This window comes from Lutra lutra, chromosome 16 (assembly GCF_902655055.1).
Source record: "Lutra lutra chromosome 16, mLutLut1.2, whole genome shotgun sequence".
NCBI lineage: Eukaryota > Metazoa > Chordata > Mammalia > Carnivora > Mustelidae > Lutra > Lutra lutra.
The window spans coordinates 13113069-13129856 of record NC_062293.1 but is presented as its reverse complement, the minus strand read 5'-3'; the positions used below and the strand labels follow the sequence as shown (position 1 = coordinate 13129856).

Genomic DNA, 16788 nt, shown 5'->3' with positions numbered 1-16788 from the left:
TACAGAGTGGATCTGAGGATTCCATGACATAAAGTAGGTCATGGGCTCTCCACCAGTGTTCATCTTTATTCCCTGATCCAGAAAAAGGAAGCAAGACTGGCCACCAAGGAGGCTGATCCCAGTGGGGAAAATACTCAGGGTAATAAGATGGCGCCAGTGGGGTGGGAGCAATGGGTGAGGAAGCGTGTGTGCATCTCCCGTGAAAACTAGCCTCGGTAACGGTCTCCAACTGAATAAGGCAGAGACCAGGGTGGGTCTCTGTGGGCTGGAAGGCACAGAAACCTTCAGGAACTGCTTCTGAGGGAAGCACCAGCTTTCTAAGAAGTCAGGTCAGGAACTGAGACAAGAAAAGAGAATGGCATCCTCAAGGGCCAGACAGGATTGGACAGGATACAACCTCAAGCCCTTAAACCAGTCGATCTTAATCCCTGCTGCCTGTTAATGTCACTTGGGGAGTTTAAAAGAAATCCCACTGCTGGGTTGTTTCCAAGGCCAATTATATCTGACTCTCTGGTTGGGTGGGGGTGGGGTGAGGCATAAGACTAAAAGAATTCCGGATGACTCCAAGGTGCGGCCAAGGTTGGGAACCACGAGCCAACATGGGGACCCTCACAGGCCTGGAGATGTACAGACCCCACACTCATGGTTTGTTTTTGGTTTCATCTGGACTAAAGCAGAGCTATTCAATATGGCAGCCACTAGCCACAGGTGGTTCGTGGTCACTTGGAAAAAATATATTTTATTTATTTATTTTGAAAGAGAGAGAGAGAGAGAGCGTGAGCAGAGGGAGGGGCAGTGGGAGAGGGAGAAGCAGACGCTCCACTGAGCAGGGAGCCCCATGCAGGACTCGATCCCAAGACCCTGGGATCATGACCTGAGTTGAAGGCAAACGCTTAACCAACTGAGCCACCCAGGAACCCTCCACAATGCTTTGAAATGTGGCCAGTCCAAATTGGGATGCGCCGTCAGCAGAGAATACACATGCATTTTCTAACACTTACTACAGAGAAAGAATGTAAAAAATCTCATCGGTGGTTTTTAGAACATCGATTACACGTTGAGATGGCATATTGAGCTACACAAAATATATTAATTTTACTCTATCTTTATACTCTTTTAATGAGGCTGTAGAAAATTTTAAATGACATCACATGGCTCACATTCTATTTCTGCAGGACAGGGCTGGCCTGGAGAGTAGCCGATTCAAAAACGTGTTTTGTTTAGGTCTCCTATTTGTAATCTCGTCTCATCTGTTCTTTGACAATAACGCTCTCTAAAACTTTGCCTCGTGATTCCACTTACGTAAGATTTTTTTTTTAAAGATTTTATTTATTTATTTCACAGACAGAGATCACAAGTAGGCAGAGAGGCAGGCAGTGGGGGCGGGGGGAGCAGGCTCCCAGCTGAGCAGAGAGCCCGATGCGGGGCTCGATCCCAGGACCCTGGGATTGTGACCTGAGCCGAAGGCAGAGGCTTTTAACTCACTGAGCCACCCAGGTGCCCCTACGTAAGATTCTTGACATGACAAAAATGAAGACGTGGAGAACAGATCAGTGGTTGCTGGGATCAGAGCCCAGGTGAGGGGGGAAGGCCAGGGGCAACAGGGGGGTCCCCATGGTGTGGAAATGTGCTGCATCTTGACTGCATTCATGTCAAGATTCTGGTTGTGGTGCTTTGGGATGTGATGTTGGGGATGTTACCATTGGGGGAAACTGGGTAAAACGTACATGGGATCTCTCTGTGTGATTTCTTACCATTGCATGCGATTCTATGGTGATCTCAAAAGAAAAAGCTCAATTAGAAACAACAACTTCCTCTCTGAAACCGTAACTCTCACACTCCGCTGGGGACGGAGTGAAGTGGGGTTCCCCTTCTGGAAAGCTACTGGGCAACACGCTTCCAGCCTTACATACGTTCACTACCTTTGGTCCCCAAAAATTCAACTTCTGGGAATGACCGATACAGAAATGGATACAGATAGAAGCATGAAAATACAAAGGTGTTTACTCATTATTGCTTCTAGTAGCAAACTCCTTGGAACCACCAACATGCCTTTCTGAAAGGGAAAAGGTTAGATAAACTATGGCTTTATCCTCTCAGGGAACAATTCCTGGACAGTCCCTGTCCTCGGTGACCATGTTGTCATTTAAGGAAATGCTGGTAAGACAATGTTCAAAAAAAAAGGGGGGCGGGATGCAAAATAGCGATAATTTGCCAATTTGTAGATCAAGAATCTGGAATGACAAATAGAACAATATTAAGAATGCTGTTTTGATAGTAAGATGATGAATATGTTTATTCTTCCTCCTTGACTATTTATTTTCCCCGTTTTTGTTTAATAAATATGCACCACATTTTTAAAGTGACATAATGATCTTTTTCCCCCTTTTTAAAATTGGTTGTCTTCCTGGAACTAAGACTAGTTAAGAAGGCTGGGGGCTGACTTGCCCCCTGCTGGCAGATTGTGGTGGTGCAGCCTGGAGCCCAAGGCTTTTTTTCCCCTTTTGGGTACTCGAGATCTCTAACACCCCAACCCCGAAACATGGAGTCGGGGAGAGGATGGAAGACTAGCTCTCTCTACTTTTCTGAATTTCCCAACATGCTATAGAAGAAGCACGTATTTTCTCTGCTTGGGACACATGCGTGTATATGTATATATGAACAATAAGTTAAAAATTAACAAAAGATGACCTATATATAAAGAAAAATACGTGTTTTAAACCAGAGCAGCTTCATGGCAGAGGGAGGCTGATAGTGAATTCCCTCCCCTCTCCCTAGAATGGCCTTCTCTGCTTCTTCCTGGGGCATAAGCCAGCCTGCCCCAGGCTCTTGCAATGTTCTATTTTTATTTTCATTATTTAACTGTGTCCCATATATAACTGCTAAATGGAGTGTTCAGTTCCATAGCTTAATGGACGAGTGACCTCTGTCTGTAATGTCCAAGTCACACGGAACTCCGCAGGCCATTAATGAGGTCCTCAGGCCTCCTCCCCCTGTCAATTTCAGTCCCTGGCTGAGAGCGCAGGAATGGGGCTGCCGCGGGGAAGGAGGGGGGCATACAAGGAGGGAATGAAGGAGCCCACACCAGCAGGGGAGTGCTGGGGAGCCGTGCAGACTCGTGGATGGTATTTGCTCAGGGCCTGTTCTCAGGAGCTGAGCAGCTCACGGGGTGGGAGACAGGATGACTACTGACTTGCGTTCTCAACTCCACGGGCTTCTGATGATTGACTGAGTTCAGCTCCTGGCCAGACGGGGCAGGGAGCTGTCTTGGGACCCACCTCCTAGAGGAAGAAGGGGTTTTAATTCCTCTGCTTCATCATCTTTCTCGGTTATTGAATCTACACCTTCACAGTGCTCTAAACCTTGTTGTCCGACTCATCCCCCAATGTTATACACTCAGGAACCTGGGGTCAGTCATCAGGCAAACAGAGAAACCACATGGCACAGAAGGGTTTGTTGATCTACTGCATTGACCCTGACCCTCAGCATCAATGATGTTTTATGGAATACTTTCATACCGGTTTGTGACCTCCCTGGATCCTCCCATCAAGTCTAGGAAGATGGTGTTATGGACGGCATGACTCATTCTGCAGGCAAGAAATCCAAGGTAGAGAGAGGTGTCCTGCCCAGGGAGGACATGAAGTTGCATCCTCTGGGCTGCAGTCCTCTGCCTGTGCTCACCCCATTCTCCCCACAAACAGGCGGGGTGCTTCCCCAGGTAGACCCCAGGACAGAGCCCAGGAAGTGCAACCCCCAGGACTTGGGCATCAGGGGTCTCCTGGACTGACCCGTGCTGGATCCTCCCCTCCCCGGGGCAGGAACTGGGCCCAGCGGGCTGTTTCTGCTTCCCTCCCTTGGCTGACTTCTCTCCCCTCCACAGCCTCTCCTGCCCAGTGTGGTGACTCCGGGCCCCTCACATGCTGAGTCCTCCTCATCCTTCCCACAACAACACATTCATCAGGAGGGAGACAGATGATTTGCTCCGGAGGGAAGGAGGAAGGAGTGGAAGAAATCAATAGCGCAGAATGATGTCTCTATATTGTGCCTCCCAAGTTTTATTTCCCTTCACAGAAGCTCGATGGAAAACAAATGTCGGCTCTGGTTTTGATATGAATTGATCTTGAAGCCGGGTGAGCCCAGGAGCACTCCCTTAATGGCTGGCCATCGCCTGCCAGCACTTGGGTTGACAACGAGTTCTCAGTCAATGCACAAGGGCCACCTACTTATCTGATTTGGATGTCCTGGCTCCTCTCTGCTCAAAGCACTGGGGACTGTCAGCAGGGTCTGAAATTGGTCACCAGCTGGGTGGGGTCATAAGGGAGAAGGTGAAAGGAAGGAAGGGGGGCCTCTACCATAGGCCCAAACCCATCTCTCTTGCACAGAAAAATTCCTACCTGCCTTGGGCTCAAATACCTTCAAAGCTGAGTTGAAATCCAACTGGTGCAAATAGCATCATCAGCCAGTAACACTTTAGTCTGAATTTTCAAGAGCCTTGTTCTTAATGGAGGCAGTCACAATGCATGTCTTAAGGCATAGTGAGTAGTGCCTTAAGTGACTCACACCCAGGGCCCAGCCCATGGTCATCAACCAAACTCTGGTTGTGAAACCCCCACCCCCAACTTGGGTGGCACATGTGCTCTCATCTGGACATTTTGGTCAACCTCTTAGGCCCTCCATCTTCTCAACTAGGAATGTAAGATAATGCTTCCTTGTACAAGTACTAAGAGGATGAAATACAGTAGGGTATGTGGGGCTGGGCACAGCTCCTGGCACTCGGCAGCTGCTCCTACCTCAAGCTTCTAGAAGTTTCTTGTGGGAGTAGTATGAAAGAAAGGCATGGGGGGGCTGCCTGGAAATCTGGAGCAACGTCCCACAGAAGATTTCAGAGAGGGACAGCTCATGGCAGCCAAGAACACAGAGGGCCAAGTGGGGGCTCCCACCTTGGAACCCTTTCTGTTGTGTCCTCAGGGGACAACCGGAGCCCCCAGAGCAAAGGAAGCATGAGAGGTGGAAGGACCTACCCACTGCCAAGTTCATACCTGGGGCTGTATCCCAAGAAGTTACAAAGGTCAAGAGTCCTTCATTCAAATTTGCTCTGGGTTCAAATCCCTGCTGCCTCATTTATCAGCTCTGTGACCCTGGGCAGGTGGCCTCCCCTCTCCATACCTCAGCTTCTGCATCTGTATAGGGAGGAAGAACATGGAATCCCTGGGATGACAATTACATCGATATTTTCCTGACATGCACCATTATTGCGGCTTGGGCTGGGCACAGGAGCTCCCCATATGGACTTCTGCGTCTGAAGGGGGGTTGGGATTCCCAAATCCCAACAAACAATTGCTCTGGGCTGTTGAAGTTCAGAAGCGCTTTGGCCACCCCACCCATCACTTCTATAGCCGATGAGGACTCCCCTGGGAACTAGGGCCTTAGGAAGCTAGTGTTTGTGAATTCTTGCCTCGATCGGGCAGCCTTCCAGCTGTTTCTATACACAGCGATCTCACCCAGTCCCCGTGATGACTCTGGGAGTGCCACATGGACGTTGCCCATTCATGTAGGAACTGAGATGACCCTGCACTGACCTGAGGTCACCCAGACACTGAGAAGTAGGCGTGGGCTCTGCGCCTGGCTTCTGAGACCACAGAACCTCAGTGGCCCCACAGTACCAAACAGGAGTCATATCCCAGGGGGGTCAGGCTGCAGGGTCCAGGTTGTCAGGGTTAAGATCCAGGAGTAAGGCCAAGATGACTGCCATGGGGCCGTAGGTGGTCTCACGGTATTGGTGTTGAAGGTGGGTGGGGAGCGTGATCAGGCTATCCTGATAGGGAAAGTTGAAAAAAAAAAAAAAAGGCATTTTCTATGCACAGAGCAAATCCTGTCTACCTTCTCCAGAAGACAGCATCCTCTCCAGGAAATAGTGGGGGCCCTCCTGACCCATCACTCACAGCCCACCCTCGTACTCCGTCACGGAGATGCCTCACACCTGGAACGATGGAGCCGGCCTTGGCCCCAGGCATTTGCCAGCCCCTGAGCTCCTTTGGAAGAGCAAGGAGAGGGTGACCAAGGTATCTAGGTCTCCAGGATGAAGAGGTGTAAGCCAAGGTCACCCACCAGGGAACAGTCTCCTATTTTGAGACCAAGTGAGATTTACGCAGGGAGTCGCCTGCCTCCTAAGGCGATGGCCGGGGGTGGGTGGTGTCTGAATGTGTTATCCATGGGGGAAGGCACTGCTTCCTGGATGCCAACGCTTCCTGTTCTTGGCTGCCAGGGTGATGCTCCCAGCACCGCACTCGGTGGGACCTCTTTGGAGGGCAAGCTGTGCTAGGCGAGGGAAGGCCAAGTACAGAGGCAGGAGCCAGGAACAGAGTGAAATTCCTATGGACCTCCCGCCTAGGACCCCGGCCTCATGGGAGCCCTGGAAGAGAAGAGGTTGACGGTCAAGAGTACAGAGTACCTGATCTCAGGTTCCAGCTCTGCCAGCAGATGGCTGTGTGGCCTTGGGCAACTTACTTAACTGTTCTGAGCTCCCACATGCTTAAAAATAGGGATAACTATACTTAAAAAGATTTTCAGGAAAACGACAAGTTTCAGTGAGGATGAGGGAGACCTGGAACCCTCAAAGATTTGCTGGGAGAAACATAAAATGGCAAGGGGCACCAGGGTGGCTCAGTGGGTTAAGTGTCTGACTCTTGATTTTGGCTGAGGTCATGATCTCAGGGTAGTGGGATCGAGCCCTGAGTTGGGCTCTGGGCTGGGTGTGGAGTCTGCTTAAGATTCTCTCCCTCTCCCTCTGCTTCCCTCTGCCCCTCCCCTCTGCTCCATGCATGTTCCCTCTCTAAAAAAGAAAAAGAAAAAGAAAAAGAAACATACGGTACAATCACACAGAAAACAGAGTTTGGTGATGCCTGCAAAAACTGAACACAGAATTACCGTCCGACCCAGGAATTACACTCCTGGGGATGTATGCAAAAGAGTTGAAAACAGGTGTTCAAACACATATTTGTACATGAATATTCAGAACAGCAGTATTCCTGATAGCCAAAGGGTAGACAGACACACGTCAGTGAATCAAAGGAGGCACAAAATGTAGTCTATCCACACAGTGGAATATTATTTAGTTGTAAAAAGGGATGAGGCGTTGACATAGCACGGACGGACCTGGGAAACATGATACTGAGTGAAAGCAGCCAGACCCAAAAGGCCCCATGCTGTGTGATTCCATTTACGTGAAATGTCCAAAATAGGTAAATGCATGGGGACAGAAGGCAGATCAGTGGTTGCCGGGGACTTGGCAGAGGCAGCCACGGGGAATGACTGCGTAGTGGGTGGGTTTCCCTTGGGGGTGACAAAAACGTTCCAGAATTAGAAGGTAGTGATGGTTACACAATGCTTGAATGTGCTAAGTGCCACTGAATTGTACACGTTAAGATGGTTAAAATGGTAGATTTCAGGTTATGTGTATTTTACCACTGTCAAACCCCCTAAAGATTGCATCTGTTTATGCCAAAGCACAGGATTCAGCACAATTAAAGGAGAGTATACGGAAAGGTCCATATAAGCACTTGTCCGTGGGAGGAAGAAGGGCCACCTCCGAGTGGATTAGAGAAGGACCAGGCAGGACTCGCTGGGCACAGAGCCAGCACAAGTACCGGCCCAGGGAAGCCCAGTCTCTCTCCTGGGTCTCCCTCCCACGTCAGAGAGCTCAGCCTCTGTCGGCCACACCTTTCACACACCACATGGCCCTGCACCTGAGGGGCAGGTGGGACATGTTTTCTTTTTCTTTTTCATCTTTTTTTTAAAGATTTTATTTATTGAGAGAGAGGGAGATCGAGAGCGTGAGAGAGAGAGAGCACAAGCCAGGGGAGGGGCAGAGGGAGAGGGAGAAGCAGAGTCCCTCCTGAGTCCTGAGTGACCCCAACACTAGGCTAGATCCCAGGACCCCATGTTCATGACCTGAGCCAAAGGCAGACGCCCAACCCACTGAGCCACCCAACATGTTTTTAAGATCTTGTTGCTGCACATCAAGAACCAGGAGCTCCACTGCCTCCAGGAGCAGCCAGAGACCTCAACGCCCTGGACTCTAGAGACAGAAGTCTTGAACTTGCCTTTAACACCTGGTAACTGACACCTGGGAGATGTCGTGATTACGACTGGTGAACACGAGCTTTGTGGGGGAGGGCAGGTCTACAAAGGGCAAAAGAAACACTGGGGACTGATTTCTGTAACCAGAGAGAGGAAGTGTCATGAAGCAAGCAGGTAGCAGGCACCCCTTGGCAAGGCCCTGGCCCAGTGGGGAGGGGGGGAGGAACGGATGCTGGCAGTGCTGGGGGCAAGATGGCTGATGGAGGTGCACCGGGGATGCTGCAGAAGCACAGAGTCCCGTAACTCTGGAGCATCTGGGAAGGCTTCCGGGAAGAGGAGACTTCTAAGCCGAGTCCTTTGTTCCTGTCTGGTGAGGAGCTTTTGCTTTACATGAAGGAAGGAGAAGAGGATTTTGGAAGAGTCAGACCCTGTGCCCAGCAACTTGGTTACATTTTCCTTTTTACAAATTCCGAGGGTCTCAGAAAGGCCACTGGGATCCTTGGGTTTAAATTCTGACTCTACCACTTATGATCTGGCTGACTTTGGGCAAGTTACTTGAGCTCTCTGTGCCTTAGTTTCTTCACCTATAAAATATGGTTAATGGTGATGACCTCAAAGAGTTGCTTGACAGTTAGATAAGCTGGAGAGACCCAGATTAGGGGATAGGTATGGGAGTAATAATCATTTTAATCACTGCCTTTGCACTTGACCATGGCTTTGGGGCCAGGGTCCCTGACAACGTGTCTATAAGGATCCACTGGCCTCAGAATTCAGTAGAACCTCTTTCAGACATCATGGAGAGGGGGACAGACTCCATGTCCACAAAACCAGGAAGACAAAGCAAGTGGCTCCCACATATCCAGTCTATTTTGTTGTTTGATGTATGATGTCTGTCATCTCCCTTTTGATTTGATCACCACACCAACCCTGGGTGGTAATGCCTTCCCCCCTCACTTTACAACTCAGGAAGCTCGGATGCAAAGAGGCAAGAATGTGGAGTGGTGGAACTCCATCCATTCCCTGTCCAGTTGGGAGACTCCTGATTGGGAGCCTACCTTTCTGTCCCTATGCCAACGCTTCCCAGCCAAGCCTGATTCCTGGTCTGCAAAATGGACACAACAATAAGGTGTGTCTCCTAAGGACTGGACAGCAGGAAGCTTACATGAGACTTCATGCATGATAAGCACCCAGGAGATGCTAGCTTCTACTTACTCTGTCATCCCTGCTGTCTCCTCTTAGTGGGAGAACTACACAGGGACCCATGCTCCCAAGCGACGGACAGCACAGATTTGCTGTGGCTCATCTTCTCAGGTCCCCAGAATGTGTGGATGTCCCCCGCCCCGACACAGGCTCTCCCACTTGAGCCAGGATCGTCCTTCCCACCCAGCCACGACCCCCATGCCCAGCTGCTAGTGCAGCTGCTGCGTTTTGCTCAAGAATCCCCACTGGGAGGGTACCCGCTAATAAGCCAGGAATACTGGCTTACTCCAGGGGTTCTGGCCTCCCTCACTCAGGGCCAGCAGGAAGCTGGCTGCTTTCCAGGCTTCCAGGCAAGAGCAACCCCCACTATCCAACCCCCACCAGCCTGGGCCAGCTGCCTCAGTTTCTGCCTTGGGCGGTGTCTAGCCGATGGCATGCTGTCTGCCTCCAGGAAGGGCTCATGCATGTCCAGACTCCTGGAGCAGGGATGCTTCCTGCACCTTCCTTGCTGGGCAGAGGGCCCAGCAACGTGGCCTTGAACTCTTGGGAGGTGAGGAACCCCACACTGGGCAGTGACACCAAGGGCAAAGAGGTTGGCCTGAGGCTTCACCAAGGCGACTTCTGGCAACTTCTTTTTCATGCCAATCCAGATTCTACTGTCTGGAATTACACGCAATGAGTCTCATTTCCCAATTGTTTTGCCATAACAGGAATTACTTCAATCCCAAGAAAATAAAGAGGTAAACGAGGAGGGTTATCAAAACTTAATGACCTCCTTCAGAAATGTAGCTCTTGAAATGTCCCGTCCCTCCTTCCCCTCCTAGACTTCTCTCTCCCCTTCTGCGTCACGCCTGCACCTCGTGGCTGGGGGCTGAGAGCGGCACCGCGAAATCTCATCCCCTCAAGCACCGCGGAGACCTGCATGCCATCCCGGCTTTGCCACTTACCAGCCCTGTGATTTTAGGCCGGTGACTTTATGTCTCGGGTTCCTGCTCCTCGGAGAGGGAGGGGGGAGAGCGAGCGGGAGGGTTTAACTTCCTTTGACCTCAGGAGATATTGGCCTTGACCTCACCAGATGGCCTTGCTGCAGCTCAGTGAGTAGAGGCACATGTCCAGAGCAAGGGGCCAGAGCCAGGAAGGGGAGGCGCTGCCTGGCCTCTGGCTTCCTGCCGGCACGCGGGCACAGAGTGGGGGAGCCCGGGAGCTGGCCCGGGCCTCGTGCTGGGGTTGGGGATGAAGGACAATGCACGCATCCCTGCAAAAGCTGGGGATGACAGACATTCTGGGACTAGTCCAAGGCCACACACAGCTACCAAGCGACTGAGCTGGGACCTGAACTCACCCCTGCATGGCCCCGAAGCCGAGTTTCAGTGTCAGATAGTAGAGCACAAACTGCTCAAGTTTGTGTCCCAAACTGTACCACCCACATTCTGGGCCTTGAAACGTGAGGCAAGGAAATCACACGCGCCAGTGTGAACCGGTGTGAGAGAACACTTGGGATGGGGTTGGCGCCCGGCAGACTGTGGGCTCACAGCTCTCCTTTACCCTGGGGAGAAGGCAGAAATCCTCACGGCTTCCTCATGACCCCAGAAGGATTGGGGTCCCATGGGGAGCCGGCCCGCTGCTGCCTGCCCAGCCACCTGTGTCCCTCTCGCTCCCTGACTTTCTCTTCCTGCCACTTGGAAGGCTCTTTGCCCAGATCTCTGTGCTTCACTTGCTCCCTCCCTTCCTCCCAGCCCCTGGTCACATGGCAGGTGCCCCCTTTGAAAATGATACCCCCCCCCCCACCCCCACCCCCGGAAGCCGCTAGCCCTGCCTTGTCTTTCTCTCAAGCATTCTCCCAGACAGCCTCCTCTACATTCTCCCTCATGAGCATATCTGCTGCTCGTCTCCCTCTTTAGAAAGCTTGCTCCTAAGGGAACAGGATTGAATTTTGTCTGTTCTGTTCATAGCTGTATCCCCAGTGGTTCTCAGCAGCGGGTGAGTCTGCCCCCCAGGGGACATTTGGTGATGTCTGGAGACATTTGCAGTTGTCACGGTGGGAGGAGGGGAGCTACTGGCGTTTAGTGGGTAGGAGGCCAGGGACGCCGCCGAACATCGTGCAACACACAGGACACCTCCCCTCCCACAAAAGAATAATCTGACCCCAAATGCCAACACTGCCACAGCTGTAGCTCCATCACAGAACAGTCGTCAGCATGTACACAGTAGGCGCTCAATAAAGGATGATGTAGAAGAATGAAGAGGTGCTTCATTCATCATCATCATTTGAGAACAGATTTCATTGTAAATAATCTTCAAGGATGCTCATGGCTCTTACATAATGTTAAATGTCAATGACATCTCAATTTTTAAGACGTGGTTGTCATTTGGGAGTTCATGGCCAGAAGCTCACCCTGGTGACCAGTACCTTCTCTCTGTCTGGAGCCCTGCTCTCAGCAGTGACCACATGGACTGCCGACGGCTTGCTGCCACCCCGTCATGAGCCGAGACCAGAACATATTTCAGGCTCTGTGAGAGGGGCTGGGTGACGCTGGGCTGCCCCTCCCCGAATCCATGGGCCCATGCGCCCCCCCTCTGAGAGTTCCCCCCAGGAACTCTCAGTTCTCAGCCCTGCGTCTCCTAAAACTTGCCCCCACACTCACCACGTGTCTGTCCACCTGGGCAAGGAACCACCTCCAGGCGAGCCGGCGTTCCCAGGCCTCTCGCAGCCCAGGAGACTTGTGGGTCTGAGTGAATTATGTGGTTTTTGGTCTTTCTGGGGAAGGACGTGGGATGTTCAGGGAATCACGGGACTTGAAAACTCCCCCTGGCCCCATTCAGCCCAGGCCTTGCGCAGACCTAACAAATTACCACTGACAGCTTTAAACAGGCACCGTGATGAGCCCAGGTTCCCCAAATGCAGAGAACACCACCCAAGAATATATTAACTGCCACGTGGCCATGGGCTAAAGGGAAGATGGAGCAGTAGAAAAGGAAGGATGCTTTTGCCTTGGGCCTAGTTGCCGTCTAGAGCAGACTGCCAAGACCGCGGCCCAGCTCCCTCAGTGGGTCACCCTCCCCACATTCCCACTGAGCATTCCCACTGCAGGTTCACGATTTCCCCTGTCCACTGCCTGCCCTGCCCCATCTCCCCAAGTTTTTCCCTCCCTCTGGGCCCTCCTGGGCCTCACAACTAGCCCTTTCTCTGCAGACTTTGCAGCTAGTAAAGTAAGTACCTTTTCCCTCCCCTACTATCTCCGCCTTCTCTTTTCTTCTCTCTCTTCCTCTGCTTTCTCCCTCTCTCCTTGCACAAAGGTCCTGAAAGCTTTTTTCCTTTTTAAAAGATTGCATTTATTTATTTCAGAGAAAACACATGCGCTCACGAGCACAAGCAGGGGGAGGGAACAGGGAGCCCGACATGGGGCTCGATCCTAGGACCAGGGGATCATGACCTAAGCCGAAGGCAGACCCTTAACCGACTGAGCCACCCAGGTGCCCCACAAAAGCTTTTAAATAAGGTTTTGTGGCTGACAAATGGGTACAAGGCATGAGCCAAAGGACCTAGTCTCTAATGGTGGAATATTAGACAGCAGGCAGCTAGGTCTGTGGAACCAGGGTATTTGGCAAGCAGGGGTTTTCCTGGTGCTTCTGAAGTCACATGTAGCTGGCCCCAATTCCAGGGAGGAAGGCTGACCCCAATCCAGAAATGGAATGAAAGACCAGGCACATGCCCAGTGACCACCTAGGAATGAGCCAGCAGGCTACATGGGGCAGGCCGAGGACACTGATGGCTGGAAGCCTGAGGCAAGAGCATCAGCTCCCCCTAGAAGCAGGGCTTGGTGGAGCCTGGCTTCCAACTCTTGCCTGCTTGCTTTCTGGGGCTCAGAGTTCAATCTCTGAGCTACCCCGATACAAATACTCACACCACTCACCCCAGCGCTGAGGATGGCATGAGGAGTCCTAGCAGCATGGTCCCCTCCCTCAAGGCCGATGGCTGAGTGTCAGATGGGGGCTGGAAGAAACAGAGACAAGCAGCCCCGAACACCTCCAGTGAGCCCGATGCTGACATCTGTGACCTTGCTTTACACAACAGCCCTTGGCCCCAACCCACAGAGGGGGAAACTGAGCCTCCAAGTGGTTCTGTGACTTGGCCAATGTCACATAGTGACACAGCTGGAGCCCATGTCTTCCACGACAACACAGGGCTTGCGTCCTCCAGCTAAGTGGGAACAGTTCAGTCAACATGCCCCCTATATTCCCCTTTCCCGCCCCAAGTCCTGGAAGCCCCACAGCCTGAAAATGGTCGAGCTCTCAGAAGCTTGCTGCCAGGATTCCAGGTGTCTCACCAATTGGACGAGTGTGGACAAGGCAGCCCTGGCTCTGCCCCTCAGGTGTCCATGGCCTTGCACACGTAAGACGGAGGTCAAAGTCCAGGATAGGGATATCCGAGGCTCAGCTACAAACTGCATCTATTGTAGCCGCGCTGGGGACCTGGCTCCAGGTGGGATGCCCCCAGCCATCTCCAGCGGCCGCATTAGCAGAGAAGTGGAGAGGGAGAGCTTCTCAGGCAGGCAGAAGATGCTGGGGGCCTGGCTGTGGTGTCAGCAGAGAGGCACAACCAGTCACCAGGACGCCTGTGGTCCTGAGATGCCTGAGCCAGAACAGTAGATCGAAGCCAAAGTCCCCACACCCTCCCTGTCCAACCTGGGCTGTGAATTCATCAAGCCCTGGGCTTTAAAGAGATGAGGGAGTGGCATGAGGTGGCCAGGAAGCAAGTCCCATCTTTTGTTCCCTAGGGTGGCTTGGAGTAGGAGCCAGCACAGGTGACAGCTGGACTGTGACGTCTGTCTCCCACTTGAGGACCCAGTCCTGGGTCCTGCTCTTGTCCAGTCACTGATAATCCCACAAAGGGGGTGAGTCCCTTCCCTTCCCAGAATAAGAACTTCATCAACCCTAAAAGGGGACAGGGAGGTAGATGGCAAGTTCTAGGGGGCAGGTGAGAGCCCAAGGCTGTAGGAGCGCCCCCATGAGCCCACACCCAGGCCAGCACTGGAGGGGCTCACAACAGGATCCTCCTCTTTCCTCCCCCGCCAGGTTCCAGGAATTACCTCTTAAAGCCCTTTCAGTCCCAAGAAGTGATAAATTGACTTCACTTTTAAAATTTTAACGAACTGCATCTTCACGGGTTGCCCAATTAGGATGAGGGCAAAGACAGCTCACCTAATTAAAATGGGGAGGAGGGAGGCTTTGGAGGGATGGAAGAAATTTGCTGGTGTGGGCCTGGTGGGTGGGAATCTCACCCTCAGCCTTGGCCCGCGGATCCCCCTCCCCGCCCACCCTCTTCTCCCCTGCCTGTCCAGCTCTGCTCCCCGGCATCTGGCGGAGACCCTTCCTCCACCCAGGCGGACCTGGGCATCCTCGCTGCCCCGAGGTCAGAAGGGAGAAGCGGGGAATTCGAGGCATGGATGGACAGCCCCGCTCAACAGGTGGCGGTGGGCTTTCGCTCCCGCGTTATCCGGAAGATTTCTGCCAGCCCCACTCGAGCCCGTCGTGGGAGTGCGCCCCCAGCTTTGGAGTGGGCAACCAGAACTGCCCAGCAGCGCCGGCAAAGTGGGGGCGGCAGCTCCTTTCCCGCACATTCCCGACACGCACAGGCGCGCACACACACGGCCACGCGGGCACACGGACACACGGACACACGCGCACACACGGGCGTGTACACGCGCACCCCCCACCACGCTGCCCCTTCCTTCCCTGCGCCGGGCCGGGACGCGCGCCCGCGGTGGCCCCTGCCCCTGGCTCCGCGATGACCCGAGGCAGCCCCGCGCCGCGGCCGAAGTGCCGGCGGGAGATCGTCCCCCCCGCGCCCCCCGGGATGGGAGAGCCGGTCTCCCCGCCGGCTTCCCGGCTCCTACCTCACCGGAGCGGTCGCGGCCCCTGACCCTGGTCCGAGGTCCCTCAGTGGCTCGGCGCGCCGGGCGGGAGGTTCGGCGCCAGGTTCCCGGGCGCTCGCCCCGTCGCGTCCGGCCGAACCGCTCGGCGCTGGAGACCGAGCCGCCGCCGCAGCGGCCGCCGGAGCCGCGAACTCGGAGAGGGAGGGGCAGGCCGGGGGCGGGGCCGGGGCGGGGTCGGGGCGGGGCTTCCCTGCCCCTGTGCGACGGGCTGTGGGACCCTGCGGGACCCTGCGGGCGCTGGGCTCCACGGCTGCTGGGGAGCTCGTGGGCTGGAAGCACCTTCATGCGGTCTGCAGGTGGAAAGCAGAGGCCTGGGGTGGGGGAGGAGAAGCTTCCGGGGCCGCTTAGGGGCTGCCCGAGACCCCCTGACTTTGGTCAGACTTCTTTTCAAATGCCAACTAGTGTTTATTGATCGCCTCCTGCGCGCTGTGGACTGTTCAGAGAGGTTTGTCTGCATGAAGTCATTTAAAGCCTTCCCAACAACCCCATTTTACCGCGGAGAAAACTGAGGCACAGAGACTTGAAGTGAAGTGCCTGAGGACACACGGCCGGAATATGACAGAGCCAGGATTGCAACCCAGCTCTGTTTGGCTCCAGGACCCATGCTCTCAAAGCCTCGCTCTGCTTGCTTTTCATAGCATCAAGCAAATTGCGTGCCTCTTTGGCAAATGGAAATGGAAATGGATGTACAATAAATGGTAGCAACCAACATTTTAAAATTTCATCCTTCTTCAGTCTCTATGTCTCCGTCTCCTTTATTCTCTGGGCCCCAGACACTCAGTAGGAGTTCAATAAATATTGGTTCATTGATGACTAATTTGAAAGCTGCAGCTGGGAGCCAGGGTGGCCCTGTTCGGTCACATTGGATGTTGGCACTGAAGGGTTACCCTTTCTCACTTGAATACTTGCCCATTTCTCTGTAATGGCAACCTGGCCTGACCAATAGCCTTGTCAGCCTTGGCCCGCGGATCCCCCTCCCCGCGGAGGGTGTGTGTGTGTGTGTGTGTGTGTGCACGCGTGTGGCTTGCTCACAGACTGGCAGCTTCAGCCCTCTGCTCTAAGCACGAGGCGCCTCCCGGCAAGGAGGGGTCTCCAAGATATAAGCTTGGCCAGCCAGGGCATAGGGAGGTTTTGCTAGAGGGTCAATAAAATCCCTGTAAACCATGAAATGGAGGAAGACACGGAGTATCTATGTGTTTGGGGACAAAAGCAGGTTGTCAATAACAAGACATCGGCAATCTACATATTTGTGGAAGACTGTAAGGCAGGGGCTCCAAGTGAAGCCCTTTTGGGGCTGAGATCTGACCTGGGCGTCATGGGAAAACATTGTCACACGGGAGTGAGGCCCTGTGGTGTTAGGACAACTGGAAGTTTTTAGGAACGGTGCCCCAAGTTTCTATTTGTGGCATTTTAGGTCTAAAAAAATGCCCCAGCTTTTTCTCTCTTCTCCTACTTCTCCAAGAGTGCTCCTTCCCACCTCCTTGAATTCCCTAAGGAGGAGAGGCCTCTCACCCCTCAGACAGGTGGGCACGTCTCTCACACCCTCCATGTCCACCAGCCCCAAACTTTCACA

At 53.2% G+C, this 16788-nt stretch overlaps 1 protein-coding gene across 6 annotated transcripts in view; it reads right to left on the bottom strand.

The window, feature by feature from the left end:
• CACNG5 (calcium voltage-gated channel auxiliary subunit gamma 5) overlaps positions 1-15325 on the bottom strand; it is a 38954-nt gene extending 23629 nt beyond the window's left edge. For 4 of the 6 annotated variants that reach the window (XM_047709208.1, XM_047709212.1, XM_047709210.1 and 1 more), the window contains exon 1: positions 15177-15325. The gene's annotated coding sequence lies outside the window, so the exon portion shown is untranslated. Of the gene's footprint in view, positions 1-5039; positions 5098-15176 lie in introns of those variants that run through there. The other 2 variants (XM_047709209.1, XM_047709213.1) reach the window with 1 other exon arrangement.
• Between the last annotated feature and the right edge of the window lie 1463 nt (positions 15326-16788).